This window comes from Vombatus ursinus, unplaced genomic scaffold (genome assembly GCF_900497805.2).
Source record: "Vombatus ursinus unplaced genomic scaffold, bare-nosed wombat genome assembly UNPS02014778.1, whole genome shotgun sequence".
Lineage (NCBI taxonomy): Eukaryota > Metazoa > Chordata > Mammalia > Diprotodontia > Vombatidae > Vombatus > Vombatus ursinus.
In genome coordinates, this window is record NW_020954556.1 from 50,241,238 (window position 1) to 50,253,826 (window position 12,589).

A 12,589-nucleotide genomic window follows, 5' to 3' on the forward strand; every position below is an offset into this window, starting at 1 on the left:
ATTTGCTTCAATTTCCTCATTTGTAAAATGAGGTGGAGAAGGAAATGGCAAACTACTCCATTATCTTTGCCAAGAAAACTTCAAATGGGGTCCCAAAGAGTCAGAACGACTAAACAACAAAAATAGGAAGCAATTACCTCCAAAGCATAAGATTTAGACCTGGAAGTAACGTCTTAGATTATCTAGCCTAAACCCCTTATTTTACAGAGGAAGCAACAGAAGCCCAGGGAAGTGAAAAGTATTGCCTAAGATCATAGAGACTGTTATCTACAAAGCCAGATTAGAACCCAGCACTGGACAGAGTCTGTCTTGTCAAGAATATTTTTTACTACATCACACCATACCACCTATTCTTATCTCTCCCTCATAAAATTTAACGGGCAATCAATCAAAAGAACTTGACAGAGAGGCAGCTAGGTGGCGCAGTGGATAGAGCACCAGCCCTGAAGTCAAGAGGACCTGAGTTCAAATCCGACCTCAGACCAAACACTTGACACTTACTAACTGTGTGACCCTGGGCAAGTCACTTAACCCCAATTGCCTAAAACAAACAAAAAAACATGACAGGAAGTTTTGAGACTTTACTGATAAAATATGGTTATGATTTATTCAATAACAACTTTATTTAATGGCTTCAGTTAAGGCAATGCTATAGACGGGATGCCTATAACTTGTATAAGCAAAGATTCTTGCTGAATTCTTTTTCCTATCTATTATGTCACAAACTCTGTTGCATTTTTAATTAAATAGAATACTTGCTCTGATTATTGTTCTAATATTATGTTATTATCCCAACAGGTTTTAGAATTGGTCTTCCTTCAAAAGGTCTGAGGTTTCTGATATTGTGTTAATCCACTTATTCATTTACATTTGAGGGTTTACTATTATTATCTTCTTACCAAATGCATTTAGGCCACTATGTCCATCAAGTATACTTTCAATTGCTTCTCTGCTTGTCAAATATTATTGGTGCCTACCATTAGCCAAATTATGCTTAATTATATATTTGTGATAACTTTTAGTAGCAATCAGTCTCTTCTAAATTATACCAACAGACCCCTTGGCCTCATCAGAAAATATATCTTATAAATGCAATCAGTGACAATCTGCATTAAGATAAATTTTCAATATTTTTTCCACATACAAAACAAATATTTTTCAGCTCTTTTTCTTAACTGTTCTGTGGCCATTTTCCCCTCCATGTAGGTAGGACACCTACATATCTAAGTTTATATTAAACTTTAAATATCATTTTCATTAACTCTCACAACGGGACTACTCTTTTATTAAAAGCAATGATTTGAATTTATCCATACTGAACTCCATGGTTTATATTAATATTAAAAGTTATTGGTCATTTTTTAAAGCTTATGAAATTTCATTTGAGTTAGTATAGAGGTTCAAGTTGTTCATGTCGAGGAAATTACTAAAGGAATCATCTGCTTAATAGACTAAATCCCCAATAGAACCAGAGAGGATTAAATCAGTCTATGAAATGGTCCCCACTTTGTACAGATCAGTTTTGATTTAACAGCCTTTTTACTCTTTGAAAAATGTAACAAAATATTTCATTTACTCATTGTATGCTGCCAAAAAAAAATGAACAGTTGAAAGGTCAATCTTATAAACCTTCAAAACTTCCAGTAAGTATGAATGAGGGATTGAGTCATAAGCTTTTTTTGTCATCAAAATTGTACATACTTAAATTTCATTGTTTTTTGATTGTGCTATTAACAATCAAAGAGTCTACAATGAGACCTAATCTTTGCAACTTTATGATAATTTACAACCTCCTTTCTATTTTTGGTCAGAAATCTCTCCTCACAATGTAAGTAAATCTCTGCCAAAATGGATAGCATAATAGTTACTTATAGGAGGTAAGAAAGCATACTCTTGGTCTATATTAGGACAGATTTGAAATACTGTTGACTTTTGGTTAAAGGAAATTGTATCCAGTGAGGAAAGGGAGGAACTAGGCATGATCTATGGCCATTGTAGCATTCTAATGAAATAGCTTTCATTATTCTTTAATTTTTATAACTCATTAATCTGGTGTTAATTCACTAAAACAATATAAACTCTAATTCATGAGTATTCATTCAAAAAATTTAAATAAAATCTTGGCAAAAAAGACTACAGCAATATATCCAAAAAAAATTCACTATGACCAGATGATTCATATAGGGGATGCAAGGGTAGTTCAATATTTGGAAAACAATTAATATATTAATCATACTAAAAATAAAAGCACCCCAAATCATATGAATATAATAATAGATATATAAAAAGCTTTTGAAGAAGCATAACACTCATGTTTAAAAAAAAAAACCTCTACACAGTATTTACATTAGGTGGTCATTTTTAATATGATTAAAAAGTATCTCTCTAAAACAAAGTTACATTTTTTTACAATTATAAAACATTAGAAACATTCTCAATATATACAAGAGTAAAACCAGAATATACCCTTTCCCTAGTTTTTTACATAGTTCTGTAAATGCCAGCAATAGTAATAAGACAAGAGAAAGAAATTAAAGTCATAAATACAGGTAGAGACAAAACAATCCTGATTTGTTGATTATGTGATGACATACTTAAAAATTTTCAAACAATACACAAAGAAATCGAGACAATAGCTTCAATAAAACACCAGGAAACTGAATAAATTCAGAAAAATCAAAAGAATTTCTAAATAACAATAACAAACCCAGAAGGAAATAATAAAAAAAGAAGCCCCATTCAAAATATTTACAAAATGCATGAAATATCTAGGAGTCAATTTACCAAGACACATTTAAAACAAAACACTCAACAGAAACAAAAAAAAAACCTTAAATAATCAGATAGTTGGACTGTATTTTTAGTATAAAAATTATAATACTGTCTAAATTAATTTCTAGATTTAGTACTATACCAAACTACCAGAGGATACATTTTAGAGTCAGACAAAATAATAAAATTCATCTGGAGGAACATAAATCCAAGAGTCTCAAAGGAAATAATGAAAAAAGTAGGAATGAAGGGATAATAACATTTCCAAAATCATAAAGCAGTCTGGTAAAAATTAGGTTTAGACTGACATTTACACTATTTAACAAAAAATTCAAAATAGATAACGATCTGAATATTAAAGGTCACACTATTTAAAAATTAGAAGAAAATTAGATTAGTTATCTTTCACAGTTGTGGTTAGAAACAAACAAGGGTCACAGGTGATGAAAAAAGATAAAATAGTTAATTTCAATTATGTGAAGCTGAAAAGGTTTTTGCATGAACAAATTAATGTAACTAAGATAAGGGTAGCAATCATTGGGGAAACAATGCTTAGAATCAAATATTTGTGATAAGGATATGATATTTAGGATATACATATGTATGTCTATATATTTACATTTATACATACATATTTACATATATACATATTTATATACATATATGTCTATGTATTTACATATATACATGTATATGTGTGTGTATCTATCTGTGTATATGTATATGGAACCAACAGAAATATATAAGACCAAGAGTTATTCTCCAGTGGATAAGTGGTCAAAGGCTATGAACAAACAATTTTCAAAAGCAGATTTTCAAATATTAACAACCATATAAAAGATTACTCCAAATCACTAATACCAAGAGAAATGTAAATCAAAACCACGCTGAAGTTTCATCTTCCAGAAAACTGGCAAAGAGGATTGAATATGGGAATGGTCAGTATTGGCTGGGCTGTTGGAAAGACAAGTACACTTGTATGAACAAAACAGAACCAGAAAAACAACATACACAATGACTACAACAATAGAAATGGACAGAACAATAAAAATGAAATAAATACTGTAAATTATACTGACCAAGTCTATCCCTAAAAAAAGAGATGAGAAAATGTACCTCTTTCCCTTCTCTGAAGAGGTGAGGATCTATGAATGGGGAACATTTAATATACCTGTAAGATTCTACAAATGTGTTGGTTTTGTGGTTGTTCAGTTATTTCATTTGTGTCTGACTCTTCATGACCCCATTCGGGGTTTTCTTGGCAAAGATACTGGAGTGGTTTGCCATTTCCTTCTTCAGCTCGTTTTACAGATGAGGAAACTGAGGCAAACAGGGTTAAATGACTTGTCCAAGGTCGCATAGATAATAAGAAACTGAGTTCAGATTTGAACTCAGGAAGATGAGTCTTCCGATTTCAAGGCCTGCACTCTCTTCACTGCACCACCTCGCTGTCCCAGATGTGTTGTTTAGTTTTATTTTAAATGGTGTTCCCCACATTAGAGAAGGCAGGGCAGTAGGGTAGAAGGAGCACTCAATTTGGAATCAGAGTCCCTGAGTTTGAATCCGGGCCTTGATACTTACTAAGTGTGTGACCTGAAACAAGAACAAATCTCCTTTACTTCTCTGGGTCTCCACTTCTTTGCCTGCAGAATGAAGGGTTTGGTCTCAATGGTCTCTGAAGTCCCTCCCAGCTCTAATCTATCATACTACGAAGTAGCATTAAAGTCATTAATGTGTTTTCATTCAAGGGCAGGGGGCATTCTACACCACAATGAAGTGAAGAATCAGGTCTGTAACTGGAGTCATCTTTGATTCCTGCCTTGATCTTGCTTTTCCCTCCCTTCTCTACTCTTCACCCTAACGATCATGTCTTACTGATGCTTCCTTTTTAATGTCTCTCGTAGCCATTCCCTTTTCAATTTTCACTGCAACCACCTCAATTCAACTCCTGATGACCTGACACCAAGATTACTGAGTCACCTACATGGTTTCAGTCTGTCCTCCCTCCAGTACATTCTGCATGACTGTCATAGTAATCCGAAAGCCCTGCTTTTTATCCTGTCATTGCCATACTCAAACACCTTCAGTGAGTCTCCATGAAAGAAGAATTAAGTCAAAGTGACTACAAAAACTCCCTACCTTAGCCAGACTGGTCTCTTCACTGTGCTTACATATAAGCTTATTTACTGTCTCTGCACCATTGCTCACACCTTTGCCTTCTACCCAGAATAATATCTTGTTTCTAATTATCTAAATCTTACCCATCCTTCAATCTTCCCTAATGCTTCCACAAGGTATTCTCTTTTCAATTTCCATTGTTATCTCCCTCTTCCAAAAGAGCCTCAGTAGTCCACCATTAGTAGCACTCATTTGTAACTTTTGATTTACCTCCTCTTTTTGTTAATTTTTTATGTCTTGTCTCTCTTGGCAAAACTGTATGCTTCTTCCAAGCAGGGACCACATAATTCGTGTTTCTTATATAAGAAGTTCCCAACTTAGAAACATCCTGTACACACAAAAATCACTAATCCCTTTACTTTCTCAGTCCTTTCCTCCTCCTTCCTTTGTCCAGTAGCTATGGGAACTGTTATGAAAGCACCCGGGACATTCAGATAATCTGTGAAGATTCTAAAAGAAAGGAAGAAGCTATGAAAAGAAGGGACAGCTTGAGGACAGCTGATCAATCCCACTAGGACTAGTTTGTAGTATTCTTCTGGCTCCAAAATAACTTCTTACTACATTGATTTTTTTTTCTTCACTTCAGTATTCTGCCTGAAATTCCACTAATTTAAGAGTAGTTGTATCATCTTCTAAAAATGCAATGACTTCTAGAAAGATTTTAGGACTAACAGTCATTCATATACTCATGTTAATTAAATCTAACTTTTTTCCTTTTATGAAAATGTTCTGCTCATGAATGCCCTGGGTTTCAATCAAGCTTGAATCAAGTTCAAATACTGGATCAGAGTTGTGGCAGTATGGACAACTCACTTAACTTCTCTGAGATTCAGTTTCTTCATTTTCAAAATGTGGCTACATTTGTGCCCCTTATTTTATCTACAGACAGTTAACTATAGGTACTATTAAATCCTTCCCAATCCTTATCCTTCTGGAACTCTCCGCAACACTGTTGACCACTCTCTCTGGCTTTTCTTGATATTACTTTCTTAGTTCTTTCACCTACCAGTTTGACTGCTCTTTCTCAATCCCCTCTATTGGTCATTTCAAAATATTGACCCATAGACATCTGAAACTCTACATGAACAAAACAGAACTAATTTTCTTTCTCCCACAACTCTTCTGAATTTCCCTATTTCCATCAAGAGATAGTTCTTTCCAGTCACCCAAGTTAACAACCTTGAGTCACCCTAGAAATATGCCATGGGACATACCACTATGTATGGGATTACTTCTCTGGGGTGATGATATGTTTCAAGTTCTAAGCAATCAATTTTACAATGACTTTTTAGAAACAACCTGTTTGTAATTGGAAGGTTTCTTTCATAAGAAAGCATGCATGATATGTACCACAATTCTAAGAAAATGAGATAATAAGTAAATATTTTTGACTGATAAATTAACCTGATAGATGCTCTTAGTTTCAGTACCTGAAATCCATATCTTCACACCTTGAACTGTTAACTGAAAAATAATACACTTCTTCCTTTCAGAATGCTACCAAATACCAATGATCCTTTTTATTACTATAGAAGCTGTAGAAATTATACAACGATAAGAATGAAGGAAAAGTTGACAAAAAATGGATGTGGGATTCCAAGATCTTAAAAAGAATCTAATGCATTGTTGTGTTTTCAAATACAATAAGCCATTATGTTTGAAGTTTGCTCTATTTTGTGATTTTTTTAAAAACCACTTTCATTCAAGCCAAAGAAAGAAATTATTTCTAAGAAAATTAAAAAGATATATACATATATCCAATGTGAATATTAACTAGCTGACTTTAATTATAAACACCAAAATGTTTTTTTCATCCATCCCTAATGTCCTTGATCTGTTTTGTCTTCCTCATCCCATATTATGTTATTGTCAGTAACAATGTCATCTTTTAATTTCTCCAGTGACATATTTTACTGAGAAAATTTCCAGATATTTTATTTATTAAAAGATAATTGCATTTATACATTTCTCAAAAGACATTGTTAACTGAAAGGGCATTTGGAAGCTTCTCGTTTTTACAACTTATTGTTGTTTTTCTGTGAAAGAGAAATGTTGGTCACTGAGTATATAAACACAATTTTTTCATATCACAAAAAAATCTATAAAGTTTTTACAAGATGATAGATCTGCTATTCACTATAAAATTTCCTGGAACCCTTTTATGAAGAATTGTATGAATTGAGGTTATTCTAGGTTCTCTATAAAGCAAACTTCAGTTCTATTCATTTTCCTACTATCTGATTTAGGTCATTATATTTTCTATGCTTTCATTTATTTGGGATATTCTGCCATAACACAAAATTTTCTATCATATAACTGGGAGTACAAAAAACACTTAGTGATTCAACTTTGATTTTATTCTAACAGCTGCTTTCCTTTCCTAAATATGCAAGTGAAACTTAATAGTAGATAGAGACAACAGTTAACTGTCAACTTTCCATGTGAATAGAGTCACTCTCTTTATGATCTTCTTGACTAGAGTGATGGATAATAGGGAAGAGTTCTACATGTGATTAAGAAGGTAATAAGGAGTTCAATGTAGTAGTTATGCTTATTTTTCCTCTTCTTTTCCTCTTTTTAGCTCTTAAAAATACTATTTCTTATATGGGATGACTCTCTGGGAGGAGTTGGAGGGGGGATGTTAGAGGAAATTATGGTGATGTAAAAAAAAGACAGCAATAAAAACTTCAAAAAATAAGAAAAGAATCCACATCCAGAAAAAGATCTATGGAGTCTGAATGCAGATGGAAGCATACTATTTGCTCTCTTTTTTTGTTGTTGTTTTGTTTCTTCTTTCTCGTGGTTCCTCCCATTGGTTCTAATATTTCTTTACAACATGATTAATGTGAAAATATGTTTAATATGAATGTATATGTAGAGCCTATATCAGATTGCATGCCATCTTGGGGAGGAAGGAGGGGAGGGAGGGGGAGAAAATTTAGTACTCAAAATCTTATGGAAGTGAATGTTGAAAACTAAAAACAAATAAATTAATTTTTTTAAAATAAGAAAGTGATGAGATGCTGGAATCTTTGGACAGTTTTCTAAAAATGTTTATGCAAATGGGAAACAAAGGAAAAAAGAAAGGCAAATAAGGTAGAATTCATACTATAGGACATATTTTGTCCTGAATTATAGTCTTGGGTAGACCTCACTCAACTATAAAACCAAAATTCATTTTTTAAGAAATTTCTTTAGCTAATATTCTTCTAAGAGGCCAACCAAAGCTAAATGAACTCCTGGGTATCCTCTGTCCTCATCCTACCCTTGGTTTATGTCTCCTACTCCTTGCTACTTCTTCCTCTCTCATAAAAAGAGGAAAACAGAAATCACCTCTAGAAGAGCAATTATAAAATTTAATTACATAATTGCCTGAAAAATAATTATGTCCAGTATAAGGGAGGGTAGCTCCAGCCCACCTTAATTAATATAATTATAGAAGGTTTAGAACATAATCACAAAGTACAAAATAGATGTCAAGGAATTTTCCTACAACCACACGATGACGTGTGGAAAAAAATTCTTAATCAATTTGAGAAGATTACAGGGCTCTGGTCATTGGATAAAGGTAAATGACCCCACACAGGAAACGTCTTATAATTGGCCATGATTATCAGTTATGCCATTTGGGCCTATGTATAAAAGCAGCAAGTCAGTTCAGTTCTACAGTCTAGTAGAGGATTCCAGGTACAAAAGTTAGAGCCAAAAGTAGAGGCAAGGCCAAGACCCTGAGAAGAAAGCAATCTTGGAGATAGGGGCCATTTTCTCCTCCCTTGCCTCCACTGACCATGTCACCATACAGACTGGATCAACAGGAGACAATACACCCATTCAGAAACAGAGACACACCATTGTGGAGAAATGGTCTCAGAAAGTATGAGCCCTTGAATAGGACAGAAGTACTACCTACAGACTCAAGGAAATAGACCCTGGGAGCCTGCCTTAGAAGCCCTCCCAGTAGAGAACTTCCCCTGAGAGGAGCTGCCTAGGAGCTTTCTGAAGAGAAAAAGGCCTTCCAGTACCCGAAATCCTAAGTGATCTCTCTGTGTACACTACCTACACTGTGCTCTACATCTAAGCCCATTCTTCCCATGGACCTACACGTAATTAGGGAAGAGGGCACCCCAGGCTTAAGGGATGAATGTTTTATCAACTGTTCTTACTACTCCATTTTAATAAATGACTTTGTTTAAAGCTAAGTCTACTGGCAGATGGGAAGCATATAAGTAGAGGCTCACAAGGTATAGTAGTATCAAGTAGCCATACTAGAACCCAAAGCAGCAATCACCCCTCAGGGGACACAGAGGTCAAGTGCAAGTATAAGTAACCACAAAGGAAGAGCAACATCATTTATGTAGGTAATTGCAAATTATATACAAATATAGATAGGCTTTTTATTTAATCTTTCTCCCAGAACCTCTACTATCGTCCTACTTCTGTTAATGTGACCATTCTCCAAGTCACAAAGGGCTCAGAATCACTTTTTAGTGACCTTCTTCACCTCCACAGAACATTTTTTAAGCACCCACTATCACTCAATAGGATCAGTCAACAATTCTCCTTTTCATTGCTATAATACATATAAAATCTACTACCTCTCCTTTCCACTTTCTTGGCAAAACACTGTGTAAGCTCTTAGTTCCTCTTACTTGGACTATTTTTTAAAATCTCCTAAACATTCAGTCTCTTCCTCCTCATTCTGGATTACATGAACTTCCACCATCCATCTATTTCATGCCTATTCACATGCTACTGAACAGAGCTGGAGAAAATCACAAAACCACGTTGACTGAATTTACTATAAATTTATGTCATATAACCTTGAATGGGCCATGAGAGTAGCAAAACCAATCTTCATACCTTCCTAACCAACTCCCAATCCCACTCTCCATAGTAACTCTTGGAAACATTCTCAATTCTCTCCACAGCACACTCTTCTCTCACCCTCTTAGTTCAGGAATTCACATCACACTTTATGTATGCTGAAGCCACTGGCCAAAAGCTCCCACTTCTCCCTTCATCCTCATCTTCATCTCACATCACTCAGCCATCTTGCCCCACTATCTCTAACCAACCTCACGTGAATGGATGGCTCTTCTATTTATCAAAGATTTGCATCTCTAAAGTACTTTGTTCCCATCTCATTTCTAAGTCAGATATATCATCCCCAGTCTCTCTTTCTCTAATCTTCAATATCTCCTTATGTATTAGCTCTTTCCTTGCTATCTATAAACATAGCCATGTCTCTCATGTCTTCTGCTTCTTCTTGTATTCTCAGTACTTAGCATAGTGCGTGGCACATAGTTGTTTTTTTCTTATTGTTCAGTTGTTTCAATCGTGTCCAAGTCTTCATGACCCCATTTGGAGTTTTCTTGGCAAAGATACTGGAAGGGTTTGCCATTTCCTTCTCCAGCCCATTGTACAGATGAGGAAACTAAGGCAAACTGGGTTAAGTGACTTACTCAGGGTAACACAACTAGTGTCTCAGGCCAGATTTGAACTCAGGTCTTCCTGATTCCAGGCCTAGAGCTCTATGCACTGTGTCACCTAGCTACCCACTAGCATATAGCAGGTGTTTAATAAATGTTTATTGAGTTGAATTGCATCTCATCCTTAATAAAAAAACAAAACTCATTTGATTTGACCAGCCCAGCGAGCTATTGTTGTCTATCCTTCCCGCCCTTCTTCATCAAACTCCTTGAGAAAGCTCTCTACACTAGTGCCTCCACTTTTAAACCCTCTGCAATCTGGCTTCTGCCCTTATCATTTAACTGAAACTTCTATCTTCAAAGTTACCGTTGATCTTTTAATTGTCCAATCAAATGACTTTTTTCGTCCCTCATCCTTGTTGGCCTATCTGCCGCTTTTGAAACTGTTGATTCCCCTCTCTTCCACACTTCCTTGATATTCTGTTCTTTCTAATTTTTCAAGACACCACTCTCTCCAAAGTTCTTCTATCAACCACTCCTTCTCGGTCTCCTTTGCTGGATCCTCATCCAGATCATTCCCTGTAACCATAGGTATCCCACATCTGTCCTGGCTCCTCTTTTCTTTTCCTTGTATACTACTTCACGTGATGATTTCATCAGTTCCCATGGATTTAATTACCATCTCTGTAGTGATGATTCTCAGATTTATCTATCCTGCCTCAACCTTTCTGCTGACCTTCAATCTTGCATCTCCAACTGCTTTTCAGACATCTTAAACTGGATGTCCAGTAAACATGTTAAACTCAATGTATCTAAGATGCAACTCATTAGCTTTCCCTTTAAACTGTTCCTCCCTCCAACCTTTCCTATTATTTCAGAGGGCAACACCATCCTCCCAGACTCTCAGTTCTCACAACCTAAGTGTCATCCTCTAGTCTCCACTATCTTTCATCCTCCACATCCAATATCTTGCCAAGGCCTGCTGATTTTACCCTTGCAACATCTCTCAAATACACCTGTTGCCAAATACAATCTGTTGCCAAGGCCAGCAGATTTTAACTTTGCAACATCTCTCAAATACACCCCTCTAACACTGCCATCACTCTGATGCAGACCCTCATCACCTCAAGCCTGGATTATTGCAATAGCCTGCTAGATCTGTCTGCCTCAACTCTCTCCCCACTCCAATCCATCCACTCAGCCACCAAAGTGATTTTCCTAAAGTGCAGATCTGGCTGTGTTACCCCCTACTTAATAAACTCCAGTGGCTCCCTATCACCTCCAGGATCAAATATAAAATCTTCTGGTTGGCATTCAAAGCCCCTCATAATCTAATCCCCGTCTCCAGTCTTATTATACTTTGCTCTTTACCACATACTCTCCAATCCAGTGCTGTGTCACAAACAAGACACTCTATCTCTCAGCTCTGGCCATTTTCTCTGACTGTCCCTCATGCCTGGAATGCTCTCCCCACTCATCTCCACCTACTGGCTTCCTTCAAGCCCCAACTAAAATCCTACCTTCTACAAAAAGCCTTTCCCAAAAAAGTAATTATTTTCTATTTATCCTGTGCACAGATTGTTGTTCACACTTGTTTGCTCGTCGTCTCTTCCATCAGATTGTGAGCCCATTGAGGATGGAAACTGTCTTTTGCCTCTTTTTGTATCACCAAAGCTTAGGACAGTGCCTGGAGCATAGTAAACACTTAATAAATGTTTAATGAATGATTGATTATAACTCCCTACCTCCCCCTAAAAGTTACAATGTATTTACTTTGTATATATTTTGCACACATTTTCATCTGTATACACTAAACCCCAGACAGAATGTAAGCTCCTTGAAATCAAGGATTGTTTGTTTTGTCTCTATAGTTTGAGGACCTAGCATAACACCTGGTATGTAATCAGTACTTAATAAATACTGTTGGCTTAATATAAATCATAGTTCATCTATTGTTTTTCATCTTTTGTACTCAAAGAAGACCGATGACGTCATAATTTGGGGGTCAAGGTACGGTGTGTTTGACTGTGTCTGATCCGTCCAATAGAAGTTGGGAAGGCTCTACCACAGTTCAGGCACCAGTGGTCTGTATGAACATTTGGAATGGAGATGACTCTAGATTATGCATCTCACATTTCTTTTGAACTACTATGATGCTACTTTGCTCAGAGAGCGCAACGCCTTCTTTGATGCAGGCACACCATCTGGGC

At 35.8% G+C, this 12,589-nt stretch overlaps 1 protein-coding gene across 1 annotated transcript in view; it reads right to left on the reverse strand.

The window, feature by feature from the left end:
* CAMKMT (calmodulin-lysine N-methyltransferase) overlaps window positions 1–12,589 on the reverse strand; it is a 502,405-nt gene that overhangs the window by 415,727 nt on the left and 74,089 nt on the right.